Genomic DNA, 14,444 nt, shown 5'->3' with positions numbered 1-14,444 from the left:
AGGACGTATGAGCTTAACCTTGAGCCATCGGCCATCCAGCAACACGGAGTCAGGTCAAGTTTTTCTCAGGTCTGAAGGCCTGGAGGGACTTGCTACTGGTAACCTGAAGCCCAGTACTACCTGTCTCAGGGTCGAGTTCTCGGCGACTAAACCGTAAACCCCACTGGCTTCCCAGAAGGGAAGTTGGTGAGGAGGGTGGCTGGGCACCCTGATGGAATGAAAAACAAGATCCATCTGAAAAGCGTATGCGCTCAACATTGAGCCATCGGCCACCCAGCAACACGGAGTGGAGCCCCGAAAGGCGGTTCATGCATAAACTCTGTCAACATTCCGGCAGCTCCTGCAGCCAAACTGATACCAAACGTACTGCAGCGCATTCCTTTGGACCAGCAAGGCCGAGAGGGGTCCTCTGATGTGTGGGCAAATCAGGATATCCATGTTCATGCCCAGGCTTATACCCTGGAGAGGACACTCCAGTTTCGCTATGCAGCGTAGGCACAACACGAAGGACAACAGTTACGGGTTATATTAGTCCAACTTGATTGACGTAAAGGAGGGAGCTACGGGTTGTTTTCGACGGAGGGAGAGGCCATCGCGTCTCATTGGACAGCTACCGCTCGCCTCAAGCTTGGCAGCCTCCAGTCGATAAGGTGCTGACTCACCATAGTCCACTTGCTTCCATGGGTACTTGGATCTAGAGCAAAACTCCAAAAGTGGACTGTAACACTACATCAGCAATGGACTGTAACACTACATCAGCAAATTTATGAAGAATACAAGGAAACTATCTATCCTACGACTAGCAACCTTGAACGTACGAACCATGTGTACTGGGTTTTCTAATGACTTCCAACCCAAGAAAAACTGCCATGGTTGACCACGAACCTATTCCAAGTGTTGTAATCATGATTTGTATTTGGATGCTCCAGTCTGAAGGATATGATAAGAACACTGGCTGGGCTCAAGAGAGACACTCGGAACAGCCATGTATCAGTGGTGTTGGTTGTTATGAGTCACGGGGTACAGGAAGGGATCTACTGCAGCGACGGTGTCGTCATCTCTGTGGAGGATATCAAAGAGATGTTGTCGGGAAAGAACTGTCCCGCTCTGATCGGGAAGCCCAAGACCTTCTTCTTCCAAGCATGTAGAGGAAGTAAGAACTGTTTCATTTCATTTCATTTTATTTCATTATGTGTTTCCATATCCAAACAATACCAAATGATATGCAAAGTAGCATAATCCATTTGTACAAGAGGATGAAATGTCATAAACCACTGCTTCAAGTGGAAAACAATAGTACAAAATGTAATACAAGAGTATTGTACATGAACAGCTGCACCTGAAACACATACTGTATCTACCAACCCCTCCAAAAACCCGAATCTGGTTTGAGCTGCGCTGGCTTCTTTCAGAACAGATATGTGGGGGAGCTATATTATGGCATAGTGGATACGACTCCCGACTCCCAATCGCATGACCCGAGTTCGATTCCCGCCAGGTGCCCAAGTAAACCAGGTGCCCAAGTAAACTGTTGAGAAAAAGAACTTCCTTTCCAGATGTTAAAAGAATGAATGATGTCTTCTGTTCCTTTACGACAGACACATCAGTGCCGTATCTTAATATACGGCACTGAGACACATAGATAGATAGCGCCACCGACGACCGACCTCTGTCAGTCTTACCAACATCACACAACCTGGAGGACGCGGGTATCCTCAACATATTTGCGAAGAAAACGGAAGGCATCGATCCAGCGAGAGACAGTGAACTACAAATCCTGAGTAGCGGAAGTAACAGATCCCTTGCCAGCACTCGAAACGGACGGTGTTCCTGACAATACCGACATGTACATCACCCATGCAACCTCAGAAGGTAAAACTCACAACGTTGAACAAAAAAAGAGAAAAAGAAACAATCTCATTCTATGTCAAGTTTATGAAAACAAAATGAAAGAGCAATGTGATGATTGTATAAGCATATCAAAGTGATAATAAAAAAGTTCAATTTGTCGAAATCAGGATTAAAGAAAGATGGTGAAATGATGAATCTTTGCGATTTTATAAAACGTGTTGATGCTCGTTGTCGTGGTTATTGCATGAACCGCTTTAAGAAATTTAAGTTCATTGGATCAACGTTATGTACACATTCAAAATCATGTGTTGGGACGAGTGCACTCCCGCGATATAACGAACACGATTACAACAAAATCCTATTACAACAAAGTAAAAATTCACGCCGCAAAATCATTAGCTCTTTGTTTTGTTTTGTTTTTACTATTTATTCATTCGGTTTTAACAAAACTTAACGTAACTAAAGAAAACTGCCGGTTCAGAGGACTTAGTCACAACGGGAGTACACTGTAAAAGAACTGCAATAAGAATAATCGTTGAATAGACGAAACTAAGAATAACTCATTTGTAACTGAACCGCCCGAAATGGGAAGTCATAGGTCAACAGAAGTATGTTTAAATAGCTTCTATGAAACACCATTCTATTGGTATATATGCCTACTCTTTTTCGGATGACTTTTAAATAATTGTAACTTATAATAACATAAGAATCAAATCATTGAGAAAGTTGTAAAAATGAGAACAATATTGCTGTAAGCAAGTCGAATCCTATGGAACTGGAGGCAGACGCGCTAGCGACCGTGGAGAAATCAACATCATTGTTGCGCTTGAAGGCGTCTGTCAACATCCCCCCCCCCATCACTTTTATACTATTTAGTACAGTAAATCCGATGCGTCTTACAGAATGTACACTTTTGCATGGAGTTACAATTTGAGAATGCACAAGAACACGAGGCAAAATAAGTATCTTCTTCATGAAGCCCAATCTATTTAAAACAAATTAAAAAGACACACGTAGACGTAGCTAAAACTAAATTAATGCAAGTCTCCTTTTAAATCATATCTAATTATTTGAAACACGATTGCCTTTTTACGAATTTGAACGACCGACGAAATGTCGGCGCTTGAAATTCATTTGAATATTCATTGCTGGAATCACGCCTATATTTTAGATTTGAAATGCCTGGAAATCCATTAAATTTGAAGGTCCTTGTTTTGAATTGTGATATCACAGCCAGCGCTGCGGACTTGAAACACGTGAAACTGAATGCTCAGAATATGAACTTGAATGACAAAACTATGAATTCACTGTAGGCAGAGAAAACGTAAGAAACTTGATTTGCATGTTTTTGCAATTTGCACGGCAGGAAAGCTATCTGCCTTGAGTGTTTAGTATCTACGGTTTGCAATTTCTAAATGGTTATTATTTCGCCGTCTTCTTCTTTTTGGTCTTTGTAGGTGGACAAACGTGTAACAAGGCTATGTTAAAGGGAGAGATCGAATTCAACTGCAATAAGCATCGATACCACCTATTAAACACCTCAGGCAATCAAGCAAGGGATCCAGAAAGCGAAAATTTACTTCTTTGCTAAGTACCCACCAGACAGAACCACCGTATAGAACAACGGGGTCAAAAGACGGACAAGTCAATCGAGTTTGGTCTGGAGCCTGAGACAGCTCAGAAGAGCTAGATGACCAATTTTGTGGTAGCAGTAGATATAAAGGGATATATCAGCTCGGTTAAAAGTTATTTTGGAGGCAAAGGTAAAATTTTGAAAGTACATCGGTTAAAGTTTTAATCAAAATTGGATAGATAATCAGAAAGTTATGAAAAAGTTTAATTTTGCTATTTTTGGCAAGATAATTCTGGAACAGTTGATCTGAATATGCATATCAGTAAGCTGATGATGTCATCACCTTCCAATTTTCCATTGGTCGCATCCAAAACATTTTTTTTTTTGTTTTTTGTTTTTTGTTTTTTGTCTTTTGCAATGAAATTGTAATATGTAATCATTCCTGGCTGAATAACTGTATGGCAAAAGTGGATAACATAAGTTTACTCATGTACATATTCATGACTGTTCGGAAAGTGCTTTGAAAAAAAAAAATAGCAACACTGTACAATTTCCTAATCTTTATTCAATGAAATCACATTTTCATATCAAATGCTTTTAGAATTTAAATCTTTCTTATCGGAATAGCTTTTAACAGGTACGGAATCCCCCTTTATGGAATTGTGATGTTGTATATATCATGATATCACATGACTGTATCAAACGACGTTTACATGTATGAGGTGAAGTATGATACTTCCGTAGTTAATGTAACAATAAGTAAAGAAAATGATGTCAGTTTAATTATTACTTTCAGTGATAACTGCAATCATTATGATCTAGATTTGTTTACCTACGAGATAATTATTGCAAAGATACACTCTTAAAACATCCGGGTCAGAACTGACCCGGAGAGGGTCCGTTGGAGTCACACCCCGTTCCGGGTCAGAAATGACAAGGAATGGGGTCAGATATGACTCTATTCAGAGTCATGAATTGGGTCAGGTGACCCTATTCCGGGTCTTCATGACCAAATTTCAAGTCATTTTTTAATCCAAAACGGGGTGTGACCCCAACTGACCCGGTTCCGGGTCAGTTCTGACCCGGATTTTTGTAGAGTGTACTAATACTATATTGCCATTATTCCAAACGCCGACGTGGTGACACTGGCAAACGAGCAATTTTAGAATACGGCTAAAATGTTTGTCAACTAGAAGATAGACGACAGTTTTCTTTAAAAAAAAAGAATGAATCAGCAATATATTCATGCTATTTGAACAGCTTCTTTCATGGAGTCATTTCTTCCGTATAATGATTTTGCTTCATTTGTGTCACTTTATCACTAGAATTGGAATTGTACTCGGCTAAGGAAGATGCCTCTATTGCTTTGGATAGGTGCTTATTTCATCTTCAGGTATTATCCTCAAGCCCATGGAATTGTAACATTTTCCATAAGCTTCTTTATACCTCACAAGGCATTACATTGTATTACCTCACAAATGAGATGCATTGGCTTGCCATATGCGCTGTCAGATTTTGTTGCGTGTCGGATGAGTATTACCGTACCAAATATGCAGGGTGTGGAAGCACACTGGAGTATCCGAAGTTATATATCTCTTCAAATTATTTCCCGAAACCAAATGCAAAAATGCGCCACTGCATGCAATCCGATGAAAATAACAGAGGCGATTATGAAAGCAAGCATAATCTATAAACATCATAATCATGTACCAAAATCTGAAGTACAAATCCTTACAAAATTCGTTGTCACATGTGTTTACAGTATGAACGCATGTGTCACCTCATAGAGTTCACTGAACAATAAGTCGTGTTTTGGTGTTACTGTTACAGGTTAAGAAATGGCTTACATCAATTGCGTTATAACATTTTATATATAAATAGATAAATATATGCATATATATATATATATATATATATATATACAAATATAAAAGGATAGCTTAGCTAGCGCAGGTAATACTTGTGAATCGTCAAAAAATATTTCTCCAATGATTAATTCCATGAAATAAACGAATTCAATGTGACCTACAACTGTACTTGTCTCGATGCAACATTTTTAGAAACGACTCGACGAGGCCCCATCCATTTCCAGCTTCTGCGTTCGTATCTCTGTCATTTACTGAGAAAAATATTACTTGCTATATATTCATCTTATTTACATGTTTTGTATATGTTAATGGCAAAAGACCATTGCTTGTTTTTCTACTTGTGTAGCGTCAATGTGCATTTTGATTATGACATTAATTATTGTGTGTATTGCTACCAACAAAATCACGTTGTGAGTGATAGCACAAATTCACAATGAACTAGAGAGGGGCCGTCAAAGGCGGCAGACCCACGCCTGAAGTACAAAGTAGGGGTAAACATAATGTGCATTCGGTCATCTACCAGAATTCGGTCACTTAATTGCCAGTGTGCTTTATCACCAGCCAGTGAGTTCTACCAAAGATCGTACACTATGAGGTGTACGATCTTTGGTTCTGCAGTCACATCACACGCAAAGTCACATCATTTCACATACGGTAACACTCATTCACAATAGGAAAGTCCTTTAGTCTCCTCCAAAAATCCATCGAATATCCCAAATTCCACCGTCAAAAGTGCAGAATCGGAACTTTTCCAAGCGCACGCGAATTAAGTCCAGTTTTAAGAGTATTGTCTACGCGACGGGTCGCCGAAAAAGCGCTAAAAATCGAGAAATACGCCGTTTTCTTGAGGATATTTTGATTATAGCAAGCCGAGAGTGTGATGATATCAAAGGTCGTATGAGTGTACGATCTTTGATGGTATCCACAAAAGCGCAAAAGACAAACAAAATTTACGTACCACCCAGGCAATTACCCCTATGATTAGTGTCTACGGGAATTATTCAATGCAAGGGTTGAATGCAAATGTCTACTGCACCAGCATTCGGTCACTAACGAGCGCCGCAACGTCCCCGATGCAATTTTGCACCAACAGTGTAGAGCGCGATGCATTGTCAGCGGCCTTGCACACGCATTGACATTGAGCGCGCATATCGTGCAGTGTGACTGCGACCGAGCAAAATGCTCCTCCAACGAAAAAAACAATCAATGTTAATTTGAAAAATCATCAAAATACGGGCCAGTTTGTGACGACGGAGAACGAACTTTTATAAATCTAGAAGGACATAGTCCCTCAAATAGGCCTAAACGTAAATTTCGGAATTCTTTCGAACATTTGAGCAGCGAAGTCGGATCGTTTGGGAGTTTATGTTTTCGTATGGTAGCGGAAAATCGCAAAGTGAGAAACGGAAAATTTTCGGAGTGGTCACTACCATGGGGTCAAAACTTCAAGGTCACACAGAATTTGCAAGGGTCAACCGATTATCACCAAAATCTAATCGATTCTTTCCTGCCATTATCCAAACATCCCCTGAACATTTCGTGCAAATCCGTTTACCCGTTCTCTTGTTATCTTGTACACAAACAAACAAACAAACAAACAAACAAACATACGGAACCCTTTACATAACCCCCTGCCGATTTTCATCGGCGTGGGTAATTAGTGTTCAGGACATTTATTAGTAATTGTATTTCCGGTACAAACACTGCTCTGTACAATCGTCGATAAAATCGTTTGCATGTATATTATGCGATCACTCAAACGTCTTTCCGCGTAATTCCCGCAACTTGTCCGGAAGATGATGCTCGATATTCGATATTCACAGTGACATTCAAATCATTCTCAATAATAACGGACAATAACAATCAACTTCCGCCCCGCATTCCACACATTGTGAACGCTACTGGTTCTATGCCAAGCCAAATTCTCGCTGGTTTCGGCATCTCTGAGAGTGCAAAATGATCACATTTTGAAAATTGCATGGGTTGACAAAAATGGTCCTGAATTCATAACGCATCAACCAAAATTAAAGACTTTGGTGTCACTTTATTGGAAAAAGAATGGCCTTTCCAATAGTATGGAAAATAATGACATATTTGCAACGATAATGCTGAAATTAAAGATCTTAAGTGTTCCTTTTTCTGGGCCACCATGTATAGTCGTAGACCCCTTCAACCAAGGAGATTCGAGAGATGGAGTTACAACTGACCATAATAATTCAATCAGCTATCAGTTTTCTATGGATGGACAAAAGAATTCCACAGGTGCATTTGTGCCTTTGATTTTCGATGCTGGAAGCCGCCATCTTTCTGGGTAATCTGAAGATGAACGGCAACATAATATCGGGTATATGCTGCTCGTTTATTTAAAGAATGCAATGATATTCCACCTAATGATAAAGCGTATAAGACAAAAGTCAATTCCGTTCGAAAATATGTGCAAAAGTGTAAATCTGAGCTGTATTTTGTGAAAGTGTTTAAAATTTGACCCTCATGGAAAGCCAGTTTTATCACTTTTCCGATTATTTCCGCCAAATGAAACTAATATGGTATCATCTTCACGTATAGTTCTATATAAATTAATATGTCAGATTAGCGTACAGACACGTACAGTTCGAGTAATTTTGATATCTATTACAGCAATAATTATTTGAGCAATCTTTATTCGCGCATCCCCGTGCCTTAACCATTGTCTACCGCCCATCGTTTGTAAGTAGGGATAGCGAAAAGTAATTACCATCATAAAGACATAATCTTCCTTAGACAGTGGCTGGACATTATGCAATGAGACGTGAATTCATTTTCTTCTTATAAGGATCGGGGGGGGGGGGGGGGCACATCCAGTTTGACACATACTTTCATATTTTTGAGTGGCGGATTCCAGCATAGGATCAAAGCGAATAAGACTGTTGTGACTTCATTTCTCGAACCTCCTTGCTTCAACCATCCTTTCATGTTCTGTAATTATCTCCAACCTCGCGCGACATACTTAAGTTCCAGACCTTTTCACATACCTGGACTCACCAATGTGCATGGCATCATTCCTAAAAATAGCTAACACAAAAACCCACCTAGCGACACACTAAAAATCAAATATGTATTGTACGGTGTATTATTGATATGTTGACTCTCAGTGTGTTCATACACAAACACAATACGACAGCAGGAAGGGTTATGTACACAAGGTTACACATATACACTCATATTATGTGTCTGAAAGGAATTTCCCCTCAGCAGTGTTGTACTTAAAGGAGACCTCCGAATGATTTTCATTTTTTTAAAAACATTTGAACAACCATAAATTAGTTATACTGAGGACAGGGTTTCAGAATTTATGATAATTGGGATGAAGAATAAGAATGTTTTCAAAAATTAGGACAAATTGCAATGAACAATGATGATGATATGGCAGAGTCACCATAAGAATGCACAAGTTGGGGCTCAAGGAAGCAGAACAAAAGAAGAAGGCTTGCATAGATTATACACAGGTTAACTCGCAAGCAAGCGATATTGTAATGGAATTACACTGGTACAGTTTCTAAAATATGTGAACCTCCTATGTCATCATCCTTGTTCAGTGTAATTTGTTTAAGGGTTTTCAAAGTATTGTTTCTCTCCTCAAGAACCACAATAAATTCCACAATCCATACATGGATTTGTCGATTTATGTGTGTAAAATCATGAAAATCGTCTGGAATGTCCCTTTAAATATATACCAGGTACTCCTAGCATCTTCTGCTGCATTGCATCAATAGCTGAATATACTATGTAGGCAACGCACTGGACTGTGTGATGTCTTTCCTTTCACATGAATGTACTGTAGCTTTAACAAATAAATACTTATCCACTAATCTGGTCAATCCAATTTATACACATGCACGTAGTTGATAAATTGTATCTAAATGAATGTACATTCATGACAGCAAATTTGGAATTTGAGTTCGAATTCGTATTTTTTAAAATGCAGAAACAAACTGAATCAAACCAAACTCAAACAGATGTCAAATCAAGACTTAAATTTATTTCTAGATATTCCTTTAAAGCAATTAGCCAATTACACTTTGCCCAAGTTCAATTATCCTTTGGGTTTATGTCAGGTTCAATTGTGCGCGTATGGGTCACACACAAACACACTGCTAAAGCTTCTGAACATTAGAGCAGTGAGAATTAAGGTTTTCTGAACTAGGGCTTTCTATAGCTCAGTAGGGAGAGCACCGGGCTAGCAATCTAGAGGTCTTGGGTTGAAATGCCGATGAAATTCCAATTTCTTTCCTCATTTTTCCACTAATAAAACATGTTTTTTTGTGACAGAAATGGCCAGTGGGGGATGACCCCCTCCCCTCCCCCCCCCCCCCCGAAGATTTGCTACAATGTGCAGAGTTGTAGGAAATGCTGGCGACTGAAGTGGCACATCTATCTCGACTTGTGCCTTTAACTCCTCGGACACTTATATCATGTTGGGTTTTTCGTTTACTTCTTGTTGTTTTGTCCAAAGTTAGAACAAGTTCAGATAGTAAATTCACCTAATATGACCTGACACGTTTTGATCACCAGCAGATTCGTAGTATGCACATTTATATTATAACCATGATCTGCCGTCCTGTGCAGTTGCGTGTATAATCTCAATTCCCATTCATGTGATCAACATGTGGACATGACGTCATCCCTCAGCCCGTAGAATCGCAAACAATCAAAGTTTGCTTTGATGCTCGATGGTAGTTAGTGCGAATATGGTAATGTATAGGCTAGACAAAAGTAGTGCTTATATTTATAGTACATTCATGCTTTCGTATTTTAATCATTGTATAACTGTATGGGGTAAATATGATAAAATAAAGCTAGAAGTTTTACATACGTTGCAGAAAAGAATCACTACGTATATGTAATGGTGGTCATTACCTTGCTCATTCGGCTTCTCTTTTTCGTAAATTTAATACTTTGAATATATTTGATTTGTATATTTATAATACCGCTATTTTGGGATTTTTTTATTTCAAAAATATCTTACCTCATGATACATGTATGTCTTGCATCGATAACGAAATTCAAAAATACAACACGAAATTGCAATAGATTCCATAATGTTGGTAGTAAAAACAAATCTGGTTTCAAACTCCGTACGTCACCAATTTCCATTAATCTGGTATTCGATTCCTACAGATGTTTGTTCACGCAATTAGCCTATTCGGTCCTTATTTAAGAAATTTTGTAAAATATACCTTCTAGCAAATCACACATAGTCAATCCATCATTCATATCATTTGTCTTAAGTTTCGTTTGTTTGTTTTGTTATGTTGTGTTGTATTTGTTGGTTTTCTGTCCATGTCTACACTTTATACTTTAAAAATCCATTGTTTTGTGCATACTCGTACGTAAGGGAAATCACTGTACAGGGCTTTTTGGCTTTATTCAAGTTCTCTTCTTTTTTTCATTTTCACTGATATATGTAAATGATTTATTATTTTTTCTGTTCTCTGTTGTGAAATTGAATACTTTTGTATTGTTTTATCTAAAAATGAGATGATGAATAAACGAATTGAATATGATATTTAGTTACATGTATGTAAGAATATGTTTTATATATATATATATTATTATTATTATTATTATTATTATTATTATTATTATTATTATTATTATTATCATTATTTCGTTTTATTTATACAGTGTAGCCCCGTCAGTAATCAAGTACTGTTTTCCAGGGGACCCTGCAAACACATACGTACGAGGTAACATTCACAAAAAAATAACATTAACATAGCACAATAGGTCGTAAAATCATACAGAACAGAACTGTTCAGAAAAATGAGAAAATGAGGAATGAGACTAAATGTATCAATTTGCAACCAGGAAAAAAAAAAAAAACTTACTGACTGGGTTTATAAAAAATATGTATATATATATATATATATATATATATATATACATATATATAAGTGTGAGTCGTGTGTCTTCAGCTAATGATGAACCCCTGGGTCGTCGCATCTTTTTGGAGTGTGTATGTAAACGAGAGTAAGGAGGCGGTAGACGTTGTTTAATTCTCACAAATGATTTTACTCAAGCTTTTGGGCTTCCTGCCCTTTGTCAAGACTGGGGACAAGATACAAAAACATGGATATCATATACACAAATAGAAAATAATAATGATGATCAAAACAATAGCGGAACTGATAACTACAGTGAAAGAGGCAGAGACGGCAGGGAATAATTACACAGGTGGGAGTGTATATATGCATCAATCATGCATAATATAACTTGCAGATATACAATCACAAACAAGCATACAAAATATAAGCATTTACAAATACAGTGTACGTATGACTAAACATCTGCACACACACAATGGTAACGGAAGTGTGCGCACAATTACACAGTCATGTGAAACTCCTCGCGTATGACAAAGCAGGCAACCATATAAACAATAACGGCAATTAATGAAATCATAATATTTATTAAATCAAGGAGTGTATGTATGAATAAGCGGAACATAGGTACACACAAAAAGAGCACATAAGTAGCGTTCTTAACCGGGAATGAGTGTGTAATAATGTGACGGCATGGAATAATTACACAGGTGGGAGTGTATATATGCATCAATCTTGCATAATATAACTTGCAGATATACAATCACAGACAAGTATACAAAATATAAGCATTTACAAATACAGTGTACGTATGACTAAAGCGTATTTAGTCATACGTACACTGTATACGTACACTGTATAACGTCTACCGCCTCCTTACTCTCGTTTACATATACATATATATATATATATATATATATATATATATATATATATATTTGTATATATATATACTAGGTGTTTCAAAAAACATTTCCCACTTTTGATCATTAATAGCTCAAAAACTATTCATCCGATAAAACTGTCATTGATATGAATAATAGCTGAATAGTGTACAATTTGGTTGAAGATAATTTGAATGTGAAAGCATAAATCAGTTTCATTAAATCTAAGATTGATTTTGAAGTAAGGTTTCAGATTTTGGTCAAATTTTAACCCTCTGTACAAAAATGAACTTTGCACAGGAACCAATGATGTGTATGTGAGTGTGTGCTGACAATGGCCCTGAACAACAGACATGCCTGAACCACCTGTTGACTAGGCGTCAGTCTCGTGCTCCCAGGCACATGAATGCTTAATCAATAATTCATGTGGATTGCCCTGGGCACTGCTAGTCTGGATTCATGCACGGTAAAGGGTAAACTGCATGCACATGGAAAAAGTAAGCACATGTTTCCATGTGCTTGCAAACACCACATTCCGTTCCAGCTGGCAATCATTTTCAATTTTTGCTTCACATATCGCTAAATTTGGGATATAAATAAGCATAAATGATCTAAAGTTCCTCATTTTAATACAACTGTCTACTAATTAAATAGTCTGAAAAATTTTCGCTTTTTGATAAAAAGAAATCATTTTTTGGTAAAAAGTTCAGCAGCATTTATCATTGGGGCGATATGTTTCACAGTAGATTTATTTAAGGCGCCATTTACACAAGTGTATACTCTAATTGATTTTCTTTGCTTCCTGTCACCATGTTTACGATAGAACAGAAGGTATTCATTGTAATTTCGTTTTTCAGAAGTAGGGAGAGCACTGTCGAGACCCAACGACAGTATCGGCGGGCGTTTGACTTTACACAGATACTGCCAGAGGCTGAATAAAGACTAGTTGTGATAGTGGAATTTCTCATGAATAAATAACGAAGCATTCAAACCCTAACCATTGTTTAGGACCATTGTCAGGGTGTTAACCACACACTCCCATACACACCCAGTGAAATTTTGTACAGAGGGTTGAAAATAGAGCAAAATCTGGAACCTAACTGTGAAATAAATCATGGATTTCATGAAACTGATTTATGTTTTCATATTCAAACCACCTTAAACCAAATTGTACACTATTCAGCTATTACTCATATCAATGACAGTGTTATCTGATATATAGTTTATGAATTATTAAGAATCAAAAGTGGGAAATGTTTTTTGAAACACCTAGTATATATATATATATAAAGAGAGGGGAGGAGCGGGAGAAAAAAAAAACAAAGAGCACTGAGGGGAAAATACGTCATAGGGGAAATCCCCCTTCGGACGTCCTTCTATATGCTTTACAGTTTGCATTTTCAAGTACATGTACAGCCTCACCCCTGCCGTTGTATACACAGCAGCCAGTGTGGCAACAGTTTCCGTACGAGCATGCGCAATAGCGCGGACCATCCGGACTGTGTAAGCCGGTAGTCTACCTATTGTAAGTCCTTCTTGTTCTGGTGGTGGTGCAAACGTTTTCGCTTGAATGGCTACATTGTTGATTTCACTTGTAAATTGAAGTAAAGTTTAGATTAAAAGATTCGCCCTCAAGAAGAAGATATCCTGAACGACTCTCTGAAGGTCAGTACTTAATTTCATACAAAATTTCCCTGGTCCTTCCGTGCCTGTTGGTCATATAAGCTGATTTCTTAGCGAAACCGTATACATCATTATGTGTGGAAAGCATGAACATAATAGCAGTTGTGCTGGGAGTTGGGTGCGCGTGATTTAAGCATGCCGAGGACTTGTGTAGCCTGAAAATTTCTTGCCAACGACAAACTAAGATTTTTCAAGTGTTGATCGTGAGGATCGTTCAACCTAGCAGGGAACGTAATGATGGGAAGATTTTCTTCCGTAACAATAAAACTAAATAAACAAAATAATTACATGTAGTGGGAAAGATATGACATTAATACAACCTACACGTCTGTTTTGTTTTGTTTGGGTGCAAAGAGAATAAACGGGCAGGGAGATAAAGGAGCGAGCCAATTGTTTAAGCGAGAGTTATAAGACAATGTATACAGGTATTTGCACATTTGCGAACGATTTACCGAATCAGCATATCCAATAAAGGAATACAAAAGTTCATACAAATATAAAAGAATGCAAAAGTATGTCAAGTATTTCAAAGATAAGCCGCAAAGTGAACCGACTTGTACTTCTATAACGTTTTTTTTCTTGTTTCTCAATGCAATTGAATTCAATTACCATTTATTTTCATCTAACAAAATAATGAAACAAAATACATCGACTACTTTACACAAATAATGTTCTTTTATCAATTTAAAGAGACACAACATGTTTATGTGTACATAATGAATAT

The 14,444-nt window shown here is 37.7% G+C and overlaps 1 protein-coding gene across 2 annotated transcripts in view; it reads left to right on the top strand.

Moving 5' to 3' along the window:
• Window positions 1-14,444, top strand: part of LOC139711515 (uncharacterized) — a 189,851-nt gene that overhangs the window by 144,591 nt on the left and 30,816 nt on the right. Inside the window, exon 1 of one of the 2 annotated variants that reach the window (XM_071623392.1) lies at window positions 13,591-13,702. The exons of the other annotated variant lie outside the window; for it this stretch is intronic. The gene's annotated coding sequence lies outside the window, so the exon portion shown is untranslated. Of the gene's footprint in view, window positions 1-13,590; window positions 13,703-14,444 lie in introns of those variants that run through there. 2 annotated transcript variants of the gene reach the window in all.

Source organism: Diadema antillarum, unplaced genomic scaffold (assembly GCF_040938485.1).
Source record: "Diadema antillarum isolate AM-2024a unplaced genomic scaffold, OU_Dant_1.0 seq00001664_RagTag, whole genome shotgun sequence".
In the NCBI taxonomy this organism is placed as follows: domain Eukaryota; kingdom Metazoa; phylum Echinodermata; class Echinoidea; order Diadematoida; family Diadematidae; genus Diadema; species Diadema antillarum.
Note: the sequence above shows the minus strand (reverse complement) of the source record. Positions and strands in the feature narration are given on the sequence as shown.